Genomic DNA, 19,116 nt, shown 5'->3' on the forward strand with positions numbered 1-19,116 from the left:
AGAGGTTACTTACCTTACAGTAACCCAAGTTCTTCCATAGGGACATAAGACACAAGAAACGGTTACTCACCTTCTTGTAACTGTTGTTCTTCGAGATGTGTTGTTCATGTCCATTCCAAGCAGGTGTGCGCGTGCCGCATGCACGCCAGCCGGAAGATTTTACTATAGCAGCATCCGTAGGGTCCGCTCCGGCGCCCCCTGGAGTGGCGCCCTCATGGCGCTGTATATAGGGGCCAGCCGACCCCCCACCCCCTCAGTTCCTTCTTGCCGATACTCCGACCGAGGGATAGGAGGGTGGGTATTGGAATGGACATGAACAACACATCTCGAAGAACAACAGTTACAAGAAGGTGAGTAACCGTTTCTTCTTCTTCGAGTGATTGTTCATGTCCATTCCAAGCAGGTGACTCTCAAGCCCAAGTCTAGGTGGTGGGGTCGGAGGTCACTGCAGACTGGAGGACTGCACGGCCAAATGCAGCATCCTCCCTGGCCTGGTGCGTGATGGCGTAGTGCGTCGTAAAGGTGTGGATTGAGGACCAGGTGGCCGCTCTACAAATTTCCTGCGTCGGGACGTGGGCCAGGAACGCGGCTGAAGAGGCCTGCGCTCTTGTGGAGTGGGCCAGGATAGGCGGGGTTGGTATATTGGCCCGACTGTAGCACTCCTGGATGCAGGTTCTGATCCAAGCCGAGATCCGCTGTGACGTGACCGGGAGCCCTTTCCTACTGTCGGCCACGGCGACGAAAAGTTGGGTCGACTTCCTGAAGGGTCTCGTCCTTTCTATATAGAACGCGAGAGCCCTGCGAACGTCCAGAGAATGCAGCCTGCGCTCCTTAGCTGAGGAGTGCGGTTTGGGATATAAAACGGGGAGAAAAATGTCTTGACCCATCTGAAATGGGGAAACCACCTTAGGCAGGAACGCAGGGTGCGGCCTGAGTTGGACCTTGTCCTTGTGGAAGACGGTGTATGGAGGCTCAGATGTTAGAGCTCTGAGTTCCGATACTCTCCGTGCTGATGTGATAGCCACCAAGAACGCGACCTTATATGAGAGGTATAACAGCGAGCATGAAGCCAGCGGCTCGAATGGGGGCCCCGTGAGGACAGACAGGACCAAATTGAGGTCCCAAGCAGGGACAGGTTGACGGATGTGCGGGAACAATCTGTCGAGGCCCTTAAGGAATCGTCCAACGAGTGGGTTCACAAACACTGAGGTCCCCCCCTCTCCAGGGTGGAACGCGGAGATTGCAGCAAGGTGTACTCGAACCGACGAGAGAGTTAGTCCCAGGTGTCTCAGATGTAGCAAATAGTCCAATATGAGAGGGACCGGGGCGAGCAAGGGGGCCTGACCCCGTTGTAGCCCAGAGGGAGAAGCGCTTCCACTTGGCCAAGTACGTGGTCCTTGTTGAGGGCTTCCTGCTGCCCAACAGGACCTGTCTGACTTGATGAGAGCATTGTAACTCCAGTGGGTTTAGCCATGGAGCATCCAAGCTGTAAGGTGGAGCGACTCCAGGTTCGGGTGAAGGAGGCGACTGCGATCCTGCGTGATCAAGTCCGGTAGTAGGGGCAACCTGAGTGGAACCCTCGTAGACATGTGTAGGAGAGACGGGTACCAATGCTGGTGCGGCCACGCAGGAGCTATCAGGATGAGTCGAGCGTGATCTCTGCGGGCCTTGAGGATTACCCTGTGAATCAAGGGAATCGGGGGAAAGGCGTAAAGAAGCCCGTCTGCCCAAGAGAGGAGAAAAGCGTCTGATAGGGACCCCTGACTGCGTCCCATGAGGGAGCAGAATTGACGACACTTCCTGTTCTCGTTGGAGGCAAACAAGTCCACCTGGGGATGACCCCAGAGTCGGAAAATTGAGAGAATTCTATCCCAGCGGATAGACCACTCGTGGCCCTGGAACGAGCGGCTGAGGGTGTCCGCGAGCGCGTTGTGCGTGCCCAGGAGGTAGGATGCTATCAGGTGAATTACGTTCTGTATGCAAAAGTCCCACAATGCCAGGGCCTCCTGGCAAAGGGGAGAGGAGCGAGCACCACCCTGTTTGTTGATATAAAACATCGTTGGAGTATTGTCTGTGAGGACAGAAACGCACCTGCCTGCCAGCTGGGACTTGAATGTTATGCATGCGAGGCGTACCGCTCGTAATTCCCTGACATTGATGTGCAGTAAAAGATCCTCCCTCGACCAAAGACCTTGGGTTCTGAGGTGGCCCAGATGTGCACCCCATCCCTGATCCGACGCGTCCGTTACCAGGGTCAGAGAGGGCTTGGATTCGGGGAAAGGGACCCCTGCGCAGACCACCCGCGGGTCGAGCCACCATTGAAGGGAGTCCACTACCGGCCGAGGTAAAGTCACCACTGATTCTAGGGAATCCCTGACTGGCCGATAAACCCCTGCCAACCAAGATTGGAGGGAGCGCAGTCTGAGTCTGGCGTGTCTCATGACGTAGGTACATGCCGCCATGTGCCCTAGTAATTTGAGGCAGCTTCTTACTGTGGTGGTAGGGTAACTTTGTAGGCCTAGAATGATGCGGGATATAGTTCGGAATCTGGCCTCTGGGAGATACGCCCTGGCCTGTGTCGAGTCCAGAACTGCTCCTATGAATTCTATTTTTTGTGTTGGAGACAGTGTGGACTTGGCCTCGTTGAGTAAGAGGCCTAGTGAGCGGAAGGTTTGCCTGATGAAGACCACCTGAGCCTCCACCAGTGCCTTGGTCCTGCCCTTGACGAGCCAATCGTCCAGGAAGGGAAATACCTGTGCAGGAAGGCTGCCACGACTGCCATGCACTTTGTGAAGACCCTTGGGGCTGCTGACAGACCAAAGGGCAGAACCGTAAACTGTAGATGAACGTTGCCCACGAGAAACCTGAGGTAACGCCTGTGCCGAGGGATTATCGCGATATGAAAGTATGCGTCCTTTAAGTCGAGGGCGGCATACCAGTCTCCTGGATCCATGGAAGGAATGATGGAGGACAGGGAGACCATGCGGAACTTGAGCTTCTTCACAAACTTGTTGAGACGCCGCAAGTCCAGAATAGGTCGGAGGCCCCCTTTCAATTTCGGTATTAGGAAATATCGAGAATAGAAGCCCTTGCCCCGTAGCTCCTGAGGCACCTCCTCCACTGCCCCGATGTGAGGAGGGACTGAACTTCTTGACGTAGAAGTTGCTTGTGAGAGGGGTCCCTGAAGAGGGATGGGGAGGGAGGCTGGTGGGGCGGGAGGGAGGAGAGCTGGATAGAATATCCCTCCTTTACCGTGCGAAGCACCCAAGCGTCCGATGTGATCTGGGCCCATGCACGATAAAAAAGGGACAGACGTGACGAAAAGGTAAGGATGGTAGGATCCAGAGTTCTGACTGGGAGTTCGTCCTCGACCAAGCCCTCAAAATGGTGGTCTAGGCCCCTGTGTAGGTCGTGGTTGGGCAGATGACTGTCCGAAGGGCTGCTGTTGTTGCCTCCTCCTGCCCGTTCTCGGCCTTCTATGCAAGGCATCCCCTCGATTTTGAGGTTGGTACGGTCGAGGGGCCTGCGGTGGCCAAAACTGCCTACGCTGAGTAACGGGTGTGTAGGCCTAAAGAACGGAGGGTGGTCCGCGAATCCTTTAGGCTATGAAGTCGTTCATCCGTCTTTTCCGAGAAAAGCGTGGGCCCTTCAAAGGGCAAGTCCTGGATAGTCTGTTGGACTTCGTGAGGTAGACCGGAAACTTGAAGCCAGGCTCCGCCCCTCATGACCAGACCAGTAGCCAACGTGCACGAGGCCGAATCGGCTGCGTCCAAGGCTGCCTGGAGGGAAGCCCGGGTAATCAATCTGTCCTCAACAAGGGCCGAGAATTCGGTTTGTGAGTCCTGCGGGAGGAGGTCCGTGAACCTAGACAAAGCCGAGCACGTATTGTGTCCATACCGGCTCACTATGGCTTGCTGATTGGCAATGCGCAACTGTAGGCCCCCCCCCCGTTGAATAGACCTTGCGTCCGAAGAGGTCCAACTATTTCGCCTCTCTATTTTTAGGTGTAGCCCCCTGAAACCCCTGGCGTTCCCTCTGGTTGGCCGCATCCACCACTAGGGAGTCTGGTGGGGGGTGCGTATAAAGATATTCATAGCCCTTGGTTGGAACAAAATACCGTCTCTCAGTCTTTTTGGCTGTAGGGGCCAATGAGGCTGGAGTTTGCCACAAGGTGCGGGTTGTGTCCGCAATGGTTTTTATGAGGGGTAGGGCTACCCTAGATGGGCCTGACGGGGTCAGGATATCAATTACGGGATCGGTGTCCACCTCGATCTGTTCAGTCTGTATCGAGAGGCTCTGGGCCGCTCGAGTAAGGAGCTGTTGGAGGATTCTATTGTCCTCCAGGGCCGGTGCCGCAGGAGTTCCCGCTACTGCCTCGTCCGGAGATGAAGAGGAAGATGTCCCATGCAGCTGCCCTTCATCTACCACGTCTCCCTCTGTGAGGGCCTGCGGCACACGGTACTCAGGCTGCGCGGCCGGTTCAAGATGCGGCACCGCGGCCGGTACCGGGGTCGCCACCGAATGACTAGGAGTGCTGGACGGTGCCTGCGCTGTTGGGAGCAAAGTCCCCGTCGGTGCCGTTGTTTGACCAGGGGGTGCTGTGTCGCCTTGTGGCACACTCCTGTCAGACGGCGGTGCCGGTGGTGGTGGCATTAGCGGCAGTGCTGCAGTCGTGGAGGAAACAAATGCGTTTCGTGAGCAGGGCCCGTACGCCTGACTCACTGACTGATGATAGGCCCACGGCGTCCAAGACGGCCACTGTGGGGGCGGTTGCCACTGCTGCTGTTGGTGCCACTGCGGTGGGTACGGTTGGGCACTCGCACGTGAGGACCATCGTCTGCTCCTTGACCTGTTAGAGTGGTAGGAGTCCGCCTCTGAGTCAGAAGTCTCTGAATATGAGGACATCGGAGGAGCGGTACCCACTGTCGCCGAAGGGGGTGCTCGCACCGGTGCCGCTAACGTGGCGCCTTGTGGAAAGTGCGGTGAGCACATCGCTGGTTTGCCCCGAGAGTGATAATGGGGCCGAGTGTTAGCTGGAAGTTCTCTGCACTGGTGTGGCGACGCCGGCACCGGGAGGCTCAAGAGGTCTGATGCGGCCTCGAACGCCTCCGGCGTGGATGGGAGGCGCACCTCCTCCATCATGACCGGGGATCCATGCCATTCCGGACTCGACCTTGCCCTCTCTGGGGCGGGAGTCGACGGGATGGCTGGATGGGTCTGCGGCGCGGGTTGTCCCGTAACACTCGTGGACGGCGCCGGACCTTTAGAGTCCCGGTGGGAAGATTGTTCCCTCAGCGGCCTGTTCTTTTTAACCAGCACTGGCGATGGAGAGCGGCGTCTTGTAGAAGGAGGTTTCTTATGCGCCGACTCTCTCCGGTGCCGGGGTTTCGGGGCCTTGGCCTCACGGACTTATCTCCGGTGCCGGGGCACTGCGCACCGAGGATGAAGTGCTGGGTGCCGGCTCGGAAGGCACGGGATCCGATTGCGGCCGCAGTGCCGCCTCGATTAGGAAGACTTTAAGTCTCTGCTCTCTATCTTTGAGAGTCCTGGGGCAAAAACCCCTGCAGATAGTGCACCTGTCCCTTTGATGGGTCTCTCCGAGGCACCGTAAGCACGAAGAGTGCAGGTCACTTTTCGGCATAAATTTCCCGCAGTCCCGACAGAGTTTGAACCCTGGGGACCCGGGCATGCCCCAGCGGGGCGACGAAAAGTTGGGGAAGAACCCCCCAACTAATATCTAACTATCTAACACTAACAACCAACTAACTAATTAACTATTTACAAGAACTATAGAACACTGCCACGATTGCTGAAGAGCAAGCGAAGTTCCAGCTAGCCGTCACCGGCGGTAAGAAGGAACTGAGGGGGTGGGGGATCGGCTGGCCCCTATATACAGCGCCATGAGGGCGCCACTCCAGGGGGCGCCAGAGCTGACCCTACGGACGCTGCTATTGTAAAATTTTCCGGCTGGCGTGCACGCAGCGCGCACACCTCTGCTTGGAATGGACATGAACAATCACTCGAAGAAGAACTTGGTGCTCCTGTGCGCATGCTTGTGCACTCTCAATTGGGCATGCAATATAGTGTCTGCAGGCCCATGCTTGCACAGAGCAGTTCCAGTTGCTCAGAGCGGGGCATCCAGGGAGGTACAAGCCTGCTGCTACTCAGTTCCTTAACTGTGAAGCCGAATTCAACATCAGAAGGGAAGGAGAGCAGGAGGTTGAACACCCCTAAGGCGAAAACATCTCCAAGACCTCATTACTGGAAGGTAAGTAACCTCTCCTTCAAGTATTTCCCTTATGGGGGCTCCACTGTAGGAACCTCCCAAGCGTAACTCAGTGAGGTGAGGGGTGCCGAAGAGGTAAGTCCAGGTCACTTTAATGTGATGTCTCTGGAAGCAGGTAAGATGATATAATACTTGGCAAAGATATGGATAGAAGACAAAGTAGCAGTCCAATGTCCTTCAGTAGTGCTGTAGCTGTGGACTGAACACTAGTGCAGGGGTCAGCAATCTTTCAGAAGTGGTGTGCCGGGTCTTCATTTATTCACTCTGATTTAAAGTTTCACGTGCCAGTAATACATGAACGTTTTTAGAAGGTCTCTTTCTATAAGTCTATAATATATAACTAAACTAGTGTTGTATGTTGTCATAAACAGATAGTTAAGGGTTAATGCCTCTTTTACCTGTAAAGGGTTAAGAAGTTCACCTAGCCTAGCTGACACCTGACCAGAGGAACCAATGGGGGGACAAAATGTTTCAAAAGGAAGGAGGGAAGTTTCCTTTGTCTGGGTCAGTTTTAGTTTTGGCCAAAGTGGAAAAGATCAAGGAATCAGCTTCTTATCAGAGTAGTGAGTATTAGAAAAGGAATAAATAGGTTTTGTTTATTTTCTTTTTGTAACTTGTCTTGTGCAGTTAGGGAATAATCAAATTGGGTATTCTTTTGTGTAACTAAGTTTTGCCCAGGGAAACATCCTCTGTGTTTTGAATCTGTTGTCTGTGAGAGTAGCTGGTATGCTAATCTCTCCCAGAGGTTTGTCTTTCACCTTTCTTTTCTTTAATTAAAAGCCTTCTTTTTAAAAACCTGATTAATTTTTCCCTGTTTTTAAGATCCAAGGGGATTGGGTCTGGATTCACCAGGAATTGGTGGGGGGAAAAAGGAGGGATAGTTAAATTTTCCTTGTGTTAAGATCCAAGGGGTTTGAATCGGTGTTCACCAGGGACTTGGTGGAGGAGTCTCTCAAGGCTACCTAGGGAGGGAAAGGTTTTGGGGGGGAAGACCGAGTTTCCCAAATGACTCATAAATCATTTGGGTGGTGGCAGCCAGACCAGATCTAAGCTGTTAATTGAGCTTAGGGGTTCACATGCAGGTCCCCATATCTGTACTCTAAAGTGGGGGTGAAACCTATAACATATGTAAAGTAAATAAGGTTTTTAAAATGTTTAAGAAGCTTCATTTAAAATTTAAATTAAAATGCAGAGCCCCTGGACTGGTGGCCAGCACCCGGGTGTGAGTGTGCCACTGAAAATCAGCTTGCGTACCACCTTTGGCACACATACCATAGGTTGCTTACTCCTGCACTAGTGGAATGTGCTGTTACTCAGGAGGGGTTGCACCGTTGCATTTTCATAGCAGGTCAAGATGCAACCTGAAACCCACTTAGACAATCTTAGTGTGGAAATTGATTGGTCCTTCATCCTATCTGCAATCGATTCAAGTAGCCTACGAGAGACTACTTGTCTCTGTCCAGTTAGAAACCTAGAAAGCAAATGCCCTTCTGACATCCAGTGAATGAAAGCTTTATTCTTCTCTGGAGGCATGAAATTTTGTGCAGAAAACTGGCAGGCAAATTTCCTGGTTAATGATTTCAAGGAGACCTCTCGGAGGAAGCAACGATGGAGATATATATAGTATAACCTTGTCTCTGCAAAAGGTGGTGTATTGTGGGAGCTCCATGAGTGCTCCCAGATCACCTTGCTGAGGGGATGGTGATTAAGATCAAAATGTTGAGGGAGAGGTGGAGGGAGGAACAGGTTGCCACTGTTTCAAAGGGACTGGTTTTTTTTTTAGTGTTTAAAACCAGGCTGAGGTCCCAGGAGGGGTGTGGGGGTGATCGTGGGGGGCGGGCAAGTTGTCGAACAGGAGAAAACAAGTTGCATAGGTCCTTAAGAAATCCAGTGGCTGTAGTGTGTTCTGGCTAGGTTAGTGGAAGGATGTCTCAAATGAGCTCTATCACAGCCTGTGTTTTGAATCCCAATACATAGTCCAGGATCTTGGAAAGTGGAACTTCCAAGGCTAGAGAAGATGAGATGGAGCACCAAACTGGAAGCACTTCCACTTCTGGAGGTGACTCTTGCAAATACCAGCCTCTCTCTTGGATAAGAGAACTGACTGAATTTTAACCAGAAAGGGCAATTCCATGCTCTCAGATTCAGGGAGGAGGGGTTAGGACAGATGAGGGCCCTAAGTTGTGTGTCAATATGCCTTTGTGATCGGAAGTCCGAGGGGTGTTACCTTAGAGAGAGAGAGAGATGAGGTTTGAGTACCACACTTGTCTCAACCAAGAAGGGTGCTATGAGGATACCTCACAGTACAGCTTGAGAAGGGTCTTGAGGATTTAATGATATAGGTAGTTAAGCATAAAGAAGAGTCCAGGGTCATGGTGTTATCAGGGAAACCCCTAGAGAGTTGTGGCCATAAACTCCCTTGGAGTAGAACAGATGACATTTTTCACTGTTCGGATAGCAAAGAGGTCTACCCTAATCTGGCAGATGCTGCGGAAGCTAGTTTTGTGCTCCTCTTTGTGATCTTGCCAGAAGTGCCTGCTCAGGGAATCTGCAATTATATTCTGGAAGCCTGGCAGATAGACTGCTGCTATTTCTACCCGATGAGAGATAAACCATTTCCATAGCCTTAGTGACTTTGTGCATAAGGACAGACAGCTTGCTCCAGCTTGGCAGTTGAAGTAATACATTGCTGCTTTGTTGTCAGGCATTACCCTGAGTGACCTTATATGGCATGAAGGAAGCATATCATACTGCTCTTAGCTTCAGTATAGTGATATTGAATGCAGATTCCTGTGCTGACCATTGGCCCTGTGCTGGCTATTGGTAGGTGGGCTCTCCATCCCAACAGATGCATGTGTTATGCCTTTGAAGGTGCTGGATGCAAAAATGGGACTCCAACACAGACCCTCCATGGGTCTTTCCACCATCTAAGAATCCAACACCTTCCAAGCACTCTGATGCATTTGGACAGGCTCTGTGTGTTTGGCTATATGCTGTTTTTATCCATGTCTGGAGGCATCTAAAGTGCCTCCTTGTGTAAGTAGTCACATACATGGAGGCTGACATGACTCAGACCTGTGGACAAGTCCTCTCTATTTGTGGACTGCACTGTAATGTTGAAATTAGGTTGGATTGGGTGGAGAATTTCTCTTTGGGCTGGTAGGCTCTTGGAGTCCAGAGTAGCTCCTACAAAGTCTATTCCCTGTACTGCAGCTAGTATGGATTTTTGTGTGTGGTTGATGTGAAGGGCCAGAGATTGGAATACTGTTAATGCTCTAGGTGTTGCCAACTGGACTTCTTGGGGCAACCAGCCTCTGAGAAGCCATCCAAACATGGGAACACTGAATTTGAGGCAAGCTATCACCACAGAGAATTTTTGTGAACACCCTGGGGGACCAGGAGAGTCTAAAAGGGAAAAACTCAATATTGACTGTGCTCTCCCCATAGTACAAATCTTAGGAAACATTTGTGGGAGGGGTGGATGGCTATGTGAAAGTAGGTGTCCTTAAGGACAAGTACAACAACCCAGTCTCCTGGATCTAAGGATGGAATTAGGGTAGCTAATGTCACCATTTTGAAGTGCTGTGCTAGGACAGTTATTTTAAGTCAAGGATTGGTCTGCATCTTTCTTAGGAACAAGGAAATAATTGGAATTGAACTCTCTTCTGATGACTCTGGTCGGGCTGGTTCTATTGCTCCCAGAAGAAGAGTCAACTTGTTTTAAGTGTTCCTCATGAGAAGGATGAAGGGTAGGGATCGAGGGAGGAATAGGAATGGAAGTGGATCGTGTAGCTTCATTTGAAAACCTCCAGTATCCATTTGTCTGAGGTAATGTGCTCCTAGACAGGTAGGTAGTGTGATAGTCTTCAAAGGGGAGGGGGTAGTTGCACAAAAGATGATCCACTGGAGTGAATTACTTTATGCCGTCAAAAGTGCCTCTTAGAAGGAGGGGCTAATTGGGTATAAGTATGGCTGGGAGATAACTGTTTTTGTAGGCTCCTGCTGCTTAGAGAAAGTGTGCTGATGGTATTGGAATGATCTCTAACTTTGAGCAGCTTGGGATCTACTAAAATGCCTTTTCATTACAGGCACATACATCCCCAGTGATTACAACACTGCTCTGGTGTCTGAGTATGTGGAGAGAGGAGTCTTATGTTCACCGAAGAACATAGGCCCTTCAAACACAAGGTCTTCCACTGTTTTGAATCTTTCTTGGAAGACCTGAGGACTGGAGCTGGATATTCTTCTCGTGGCCATGGACCTGGAGGCTGTGTCAGCAGTATCTTGGGCAATTTACAGGGAGGCTTTCATAACCAACTGTCTTTCAGCAGTGATAGATTGAAACTGATCTTTCTGGTCTTGTGGCAGGTGTCCAATAAAATGTAATTTGGAGTATGTGTTAATCATATTTTGCCACCAAGGCCTGGTAGTTGGCAATATGAAATTGGCAAGCAGCTGAGAAGCTCTTCCTTCCCGGCTAGTCCAGCTGTTTAGATTCTGTGTCAGATAGAGACAGTCCTGAGCAAGCTTGATGGTTCCTCTCATTAGTTGCATCCACTATAAGGGAATTGGGATTACAGGGGGATTAGTAGCACTCTATTCCTTTCAGCAAGATGTAGTATTTCACTGCCGGGTATGTATGGAAGATAAAGCCTCAGTGATTGTTAGGGTAATCCTTCCCTGAGGATTGATGTTCCAGATGTCCACCAAGGAATGTTTCAACTTTGGACTTCCTCTAGTGGGATCTGAAGTCAGTCTGCTAGCCTTTTCATGATGTCCTGGTAAGGTCTTAAAATCATCAGAGATGAACAGGACTTTACAGATGGAGGTGAGATCTCCTTGGCATGAGACTCTTGCTCCTCTTGTATATCATCTGGTAGGAGAAGTGGGTGGTACCACTGTGCATGGTACCACACGATGGTCTATAGGTGCCACTGGTGGGTACCAATGCTTTCTCTTAGGCAGTGCTGGAGCTGGTCACCATTGGTCCCAGTGGAGGGAGATCAGGGATGGGACCCCATGATCAATCTCTGGACCTCCAGTAACTGATAGGTTCTCTAGGATCTCATGGGGATAGGTTACTGGGGGGATGCCTGTACAAAGATCTCAGAGGAATCTTCCCACGAACTAAGGTGTATGTGTGACAGGTTGCCTCCCTTAGAATGCCACCTGATTTGCTGAGCCTGCCTGTTGTGCCAGCCTGGACACCCTGTCTTGCTGAGCCAGGCTATTAAGCTGCTTCCACCGCACACACAGGCAGGGCCACACTCAACTGCAGAATGAAAAAGACAGAGATCAGTTCAGGGAAGGCTCATCTTAAGGACTTGCCCCAGCACTCAGGTGTCCACCTCCCTTGGAATGCAGACCCAAAGGTATATTATGAAATCTGCCTCGTCCCTCAATGTGGAGGAATGTATGCACAGCCTCTTATCCCCCCCAATTATGAGTAGCACAAACTGGGTTATATTATAAACAAGAAATAAGTTTAACTACAAAAGGTGGATTTTAAGTGAATATAAGAGATAACAGACAACAAATTAGATTACTAAGGCTAGGTCTACACTGCAGCGGGGGTCCGACCTAAGATACGCAACTTCAGCTACGTGAATACCGTAGCTGAAGTTGCGTATTTTAGGTCGGCTTACCTAGCGGTGAGGACGCGGGAAAGTCGACCGCTGCCGCGCTGCCGCTGACTCCGCTGCCGCCTCCTGCCGAGGTGGATTTCCGGAGTCGACGGCAGAGCGATCAGGGATCGATTTTACCGCGTCTTCACTAGACGCGGTAAGTCGATCCCCGAAAAACCGATTGCTACCCGCTGGATCAGCGGGTAGTGAAGACAAAGCCTAAGCAAATCAAAATATGCAAGCTAAGCTTGTTTCACTAAAGAAATTGGTTACAAATACTAATTTCTTACCCTAGATATCGTTGCAGGCAGATTACAGAAAGTCTTGAAAGGCAGCTCCACTGGTCTCCAGCTTGAGACCTTAGGTATTACTACAAGCTGGATGCCCTTCCAGCTTGGCCTCAACCCTTCTCCCCCCGGTTCAGTTCTTGCTTCCAGGTGTTTTTCAGTGTCTCTTTGGGTGGGGAGGCAGAGAACCATGATTGTCATTCCCCTGCTTTATACAGCTCTTGTGTGCAGTGGGAACCCTTTGTCTCCCAGTGGAAGAACACGGGCATTCCAAGGGGTGGGTCCAGTACCATATGACTCAGACCCATGTCTCTGCAGGGCTGTGGCAGCCATTACTTGTAGGCTGGCTGAAGCATCCACAGGAAGACTAATCTTTTTCACATTCCATTGTCTTTGCTAATGGCCCATTAGCCCTGTCTGGCTTTTCCATTGTTGTACCTGAAGGGCTGGTTGGGGGTGATACCTTAAGTAACACATTTGAAATAGATATACAGTCAATATTCCTAACTTCATATACAGAAATTATACAGGCATTCAAATTGGATAATCACACTCAGTAAACCATAACCTTTCCAATGATATTTTACATGCACTATCTTGCATAAAGTATATCTCAGTTATGTCATTAATTTCACTCCATATTCTTCATGAAAATACGTTTAAAACATCACACTATGGAAGGGCCTTTCAATGTCCTAACTGGTACCAAAGACTAGAGACAAACAAATTGTAACTTGTTGCTTTTGTATTGGTACTGGGGAGGTAGATCTTCCCTAGTGACTCAAGTTCATCAGAGATAATAAGATCCTCTCACAAAAGGAACCTGGAAGGAGGTGGAGGGTTCTGATAGCTTTCAAATGAAGTTTGGGTCAGTGCTGCACGGTGAGATAGAGGCTGTCATGGTACTGTGGTGATCATAAAGTCCTCTCCCCTTTCAGAGGTATGGTGAGATACTGGTACTGGAACACGGATAGTAGCCCTGTGTGTCTTGCAATGACACATTGTGTCAGATGGTGCTGCTGCGGTAGTTGCTCTGGGAGTGGGAGCTATGTCCAAACTTGATTTCTTCTGCAATATGGACACCTCAGTACTGGAGTCGGTTATAATAATAATATGTGGAGATATACCTATCTCATAGAACTTGAAGGGACCTTGAAGGTCATCGAGTCCAGTCCCCTGCCTTCTCTAGCAGGACCAAGTATCATAGAATATCAGGGTTGGAAGGGACTTCAGGAGGTCATCTAGTCCAACCCCCTGCTCAAAGCAGGACCAATTCCCAACTAAATCATCCCAGCCAGGGCTTTGTCAAGCCTGACCTTAAAAACCTCTAAGGAAGGAGATTCCACCACCTCCCTAGGTAACCCATTCCAGTGCTTCACCACCCTCCTAGTGAAAAAAAGTTTTTCCTAATATCCAACCTAAACCTCCCCAACTTGAGACCATTACTCCTTGTTCTGTCATCAAGTACCACTGAGAACAGCCTAGATCCATCCTCTTTGGAACCCCCCTTCAGGTAGTTGAAAGCAGCTATCAAATCCCCCCTCATTCTTCTCTTCTGCAGACTAAACAATCCCAGTTCCCTCAGCCTCTCCTCATGTGCTCCAGCCCCCTAATCATTTTTGTTGCCCTCCGCTGGACTCTTTCCAATTTTTCCACATCCTTCTTGTAGTGTGGGGCCCACAACTGGACACAGTACTCCAGATGAGGCCTCACCAATGCAGAATAGAGGGGAATGATCACGTCCCTCGATCTGCTGGCAATGCCCCTACTTATACAGCCCAAAATGTACTGTCCTAGACTCTTTTTTTTTTTTGCCCCAGATCCCTAAATGGCCCCCTCAAGGATTGAACTCACAACCCTGAGTTTAGCAGGCCAATGCTCAAACCACTGAGCTATCCCTCCCCCCAGTTGGAGCCTCTACTGTACCCATAAAGAGATAAGGTCTCCTGACAATGATCATCCCATCAGATTCAGTCCCTTTTCTTTGTTTCCTTGAGTGGAGAGGTATTTCCCTTTTTCTTATTGGCTAGTGCTGCAGATGAAGTAGCAACTGGGACCAAGGCAGCCTGTGCTGTAGAGGCCACTGTATAGGAGCTTAAGTCTAGTCTCTCTTTCTCTTGGATTTGCCATTGAAATCCAGACCGACCCTGTGATTTCCCCCAAACACTGCAGGCAACTAGAGTGTTCGTCACTGTGGGGAAAGAACCTGTGTAAGTGTCACAGATCTTATAGCCCAAGGTCTTGGGCATGACAAAGTGTGCTTTGACATAAAAGATCAAAGAAAGGGGAGGGGAAGGAGGACCCCAACCAGTACAGTGCTAAATAAAGATGTAAACTGAAATAGTAGGGTTTTTTTTCTAAGCCCAATAAAGAATTCAAAGTGAAGGTGAGAAGCTGAATACAGTAGAAGGAACTGAGGTGCAGTGGGTTCACATCTCCCTTTATGCCCTTGTTCTGAGCATAAGGTGCTGCTCTGCATAGGCATGCTCCTACAGACACTACTTTGCAGTCTCCGACTGAGATCACAAGGGTGTGCACAAAGTGTACAGTGGACCACCCCTACTGACATACTCCAAAAAAACTTTTTCCTTAACTTCCCTTTTATTACAGCAGCTCCTCTCCAGTAAATAGTAAAGTTACATAGAGACATGATAGATGCTGCTGTGATTCTTCTACATAATGAAGTAGCTTTCACTCTCAAATATTGTGACTGAAGATTGTAGAGTACAGTGATAATCCGAAACAATATAATATCAAAGTCAAAGATGGAAGAAAAGCACATGATCACACCACAGGAGTGTGGGCTTCAACAGCTGAACTAGTTCCATAACCTCCCTGCCTCAATTTCTCCATCTGTAAAGTGGGGGGCAATTCTTCTGCTTATAGCAGTGATAAGATGTAGTGCTTAACTGGTTGGTATTAAATATAAAACAACTCCTATGCAGTATGAGACAGTTCCTTCCCCTGTATGCCTGTTGTGCTGACTTGGGCCTTTCTAAGAAAACATGTTAACTGGATAAACAGTAGCAGTTCCCTCTACCACCTTGAAGGAGTTAAGATTTTGCTAGGAGCTAGTAGACATTGGAAAATGTTAAATTTTAGAAACAGTCACAGATGATAGTAAAAAAAAAAAAAAAAATACTGAGGTAACTAGATCAAACACTATGAATTCTGCCCATCATATAGCAATTGTTCCATGGGTGCTGGGCCACTTCACCACCATGAAAATGTTATCAAGCAAGACATTAAGTTTTCACTACATTATACCTTTCTTCCTTAAAAGAAAGCCCAACAAACTATGACATCAGTAATTACGAGGTGAGAAAATGGCAGTTTAGCAAAAACAGACTCAAGCCATTGGAACGGGTGGTTATAGTCAGGTAGCAAGGCCTATACAGTAGGCACTGGAAAGTTTATGGCACATTCAAATTGGACACTTCAAAGAATAAGACTCAAGAGATTCAGGCGCTAGTATTTAAAAGAATGTATTAAATGGAACAATCAAACTTACCAGGAGTCTGTAATTGAACAGTGTTCTAAGAATAATGCAGGATCTGCTAGAAGTCCACCAAAATAACTAGTTAAGCAGAGTTTTCCTTCAAAATAAGGTGGCATTAAAATAAGCATTTTAAAATGGGCAAACAAGGGAGAAAAAGAAATAAGATGTAATTCACTATGCTACATTAACAAAATAGACAAAGTACACCAGAAAGGACATTGTAAAAGCAGAGGCAGAAGAGCTAAATCCAGAAAGGGATTTGGGTGCCCAGTGTTATGACACCTAACTTTTAGGTGCCCTGTTGTCCAGTGGAATCCTCAGCCCAACGTAAGTGTCCGGGCTCCTCATACAATGCATGGGGTGAGTTAGGCACTTAAGAATGGGATTCACAGAAGCCAGCATGCTGAGTGGGGAGCTGCTTGAGGCTCCCCCCTTCAAGGGAGTCAGGTGCCTATCTCTGCTTGAGGATTCACAGCTGTGAACCTCTTCTTGGAGTTGGGGCTAACCTGATACACATGCCTTTCTCAAAAAGTAGACACCCTCCCATCCCCTTCTAGCTACAGCAGTTAGGCACTCAGTTCAGAGATAGGGGACCTGTTTCAAGGTCCCTCCCCCCCCCCTGCTTGATTTGGAGCAGGGACATGCACTTGGGTCTCCCATATCCCACATGACTGCCCTAACCACCAGCTATAGTCTCTTTCTCTCTGGCTCAATTAATATTTATACAAAGTGGAACAGCTTCCACAGGGGACAGACAAAGACCCATCTGTGAATATCCCATAGCCTGTGGGGGGGTTAGGGCACTCAACTGGGATGTGGGAGGTCCAAGTTCCTGCTCTAAATCAAGCATACTGGGAATTTGAAAACAGGTCTCCCACCTCCCAGTAGAGTGCCCTAATCACTCTTGGGTATTCTAACTAACACACACACACACACACCCCACCCATCTGGATGGCCCCAGCTCTCTTTTGTGGGAAGTGCGATCTGGTTAATGTGCTGAATCACTGGATGCAGCCCTGCACCTGAAAATTGGGAAAGACCTAGTTTGTGAATTTTGCTGGGTCTTAGGCATGAGCTAGGGGGTCAAGCAGCTCGGCTGGGTCAGAACTTAAGTGGTTTTGAACATGCTCATTCGTGGGAATTTAGGCCCCTACAGGCTTAGGGAGCAGCTGAGTGGAGTTCTGAGGATCATCTGGGCACCTAACTGTTGGACTTAGGTTCCTAAATTCCTGTGTAGATCTAACCCAATTCCTCTTTACTCCTGTCTGCTGAGAGAGGAATTGGAGCGTGCATTTAAGCTCTTCAATACACATGGCCCATAGATAAGTCTTTACTAAACACCCAAAATACTGGTATGATGAGAGCATGTTCTATAAGGAGAAATGAAAAGCTTGCTACAGTAGGTACTAAGAACAGAGAACAGTTTATAAATGCTAGATATTTCCAGGTGGTTACTAAGTCATTAAAAATCTGAATCATGCTGTAAGACAATGAAAAATATGCCCAGAAAAGCTGAACAACTTTGGGAGACGTTGCTCTAAAGAAGGACTATGGTAACCCTCGAGACTACTACGTTAGAACTAGGTGAGCAATCTTGAGAGCCATAAATAAGCCATTTCATATATGAGACATAATGTGCTAACATTAATTACTTCAAACACTCTTAGGTCACTATCAGTTTGTTCCTTTATGTTCCCCTCTCATTTGATAAGGAGCTAGAAGGCAGTTCTTTGATAAGACAATTGAGCTTATCCATCTCATTGCCTCCCATCCTTCTGTGACAAATCCATAAAGGGAGTACCATTTTTCCTATCCCAAGATTGTCAGAACAGAAATCAGACTCTGTACTACTTCACGGCAGGAAGCAGTAGTGTGGATCATTCATGTGTGCCTCAATCTTTATGTTCTGCCTCATGTACAGACAGAGTAATAAAGTGAAAATGTCAAGATCCCCAAACTGCAATCCTGTCCTTGATGCTGGACCTGTCATTTCGCTTTGGAGCTTTGAAACCCACACTCCTCAGTTGATATAAATGAGGTAACCCACAACTTACTGCCTTGTACAAGTATGAAGGAAAAGCATCCACAAATTAAACAAAAGCGTTTTCTTTCCGATGCAAGATAAAAAAAACAAATATTTATTTTAACATTCTTCTTCTTCTTCCATATTTATGAAAACAGCTCTAACATTCTTCTTCTTCTTCTTCCATATTTATGAAAACAGCTCTGAACAAAAAACCACACCTGAGTATTTCAGGCATTCCACACAATTACACAATTACTGTATGTAGAAAGAACAAGATGAGGCAAATTAACATGCCAGAACAAAATTAAAAAACAAAACCAAAAACCACCTTTCCTCTTCGGATACTGTAGTCATCATCAAAAGCTCTCTATATAGTATACCTGGAAACACAAAAACTAGTGTCAAATTTAGATAATAAAACAGCTTCTTCCTCCTTATCTGGTAGGCTCCTTAACTAAGGAGTCTAAACTACTAGCAGGTACAGAAAGAACAGTCCATACTGCCTCATTAATACATTGTGTACTGGTGTAGATTCCCCCTGCTTTCACTAATTACTATAAAAGTAATCATAGGACAACATATTACAATATATAAGACTATAAAGACAAGAATGACTGGTTTAGTCACCATAATTAACCAGTGAAGCAAACTAACAAGCAAAGAAAGACTGTAATAGGAAATATACCACCATGCACCAAGGCATATCATGTAACAAGATTTTGAAATGAATGTTTTATCTATCTATGTTTAATAGAAAAAGTATCTTACTAGCTATGGGGAAAAAAGTCTGCCCAGAATATGGGAGCTGAAGAGGTTCTAGTGGAGGAAGCAGCTTGGTTCTTGCAGATGCAACCTGTCACTACTGTTTGTATAGAGAATACTGTAATATTGCCAGTCAGTTGCAATTTCACCTTTTTCTTCAGTGATTATCTGGATTACAAGCAGGCTATAAAAGTCTCTCTTCCCTCTGTACGCTGGTTGAACTTAATTGCTTGTTCCAGTCCTTGTTGGCTCTCAAACTAGACCCTAAACTTCAGGTCAGGTTTAAGCAAACAGACAAGGATTTGCTCCTCAAAAGAACCAAGAGCTGCTTTTGACTGTGTGAAAGCAGGCAGTACGGACTGTGGAGCTAGCATCTGATCACAAGAATATACAGTTGTCCTGCAGTGGATTTTTTTCTATATTATATGCATTTTGTTTACATATTTATTATAAAATAACTATTTGTCATTTACATTAACACCCAAAAGGTATAAAAAAACGCTAGTTCTGGTCAGATGATTATTTAAAAAAAACAACAGTTGAGCCCATGGCCTAATAAATATTAGATTTTAAAAATCTTACTTTTTGTAATTGCCTAATGTGACACTTCAAGTTTACTGTACTTACATACG

The sequence above is a fragment of the Emys orbicularis genome, chromosome 1, assembly GCF_028017835.1.
Source record: "Emys orbicularis isolate rEmyOrb1 chromosome 1, rEmyOrb1.hap1, whole genome shotgun sequence".
Taxonomy (NCBI): Eukaryota; Metazoa; Chordata; order Testudines; family Emydidae; genus Emys; species Emys orbicularis.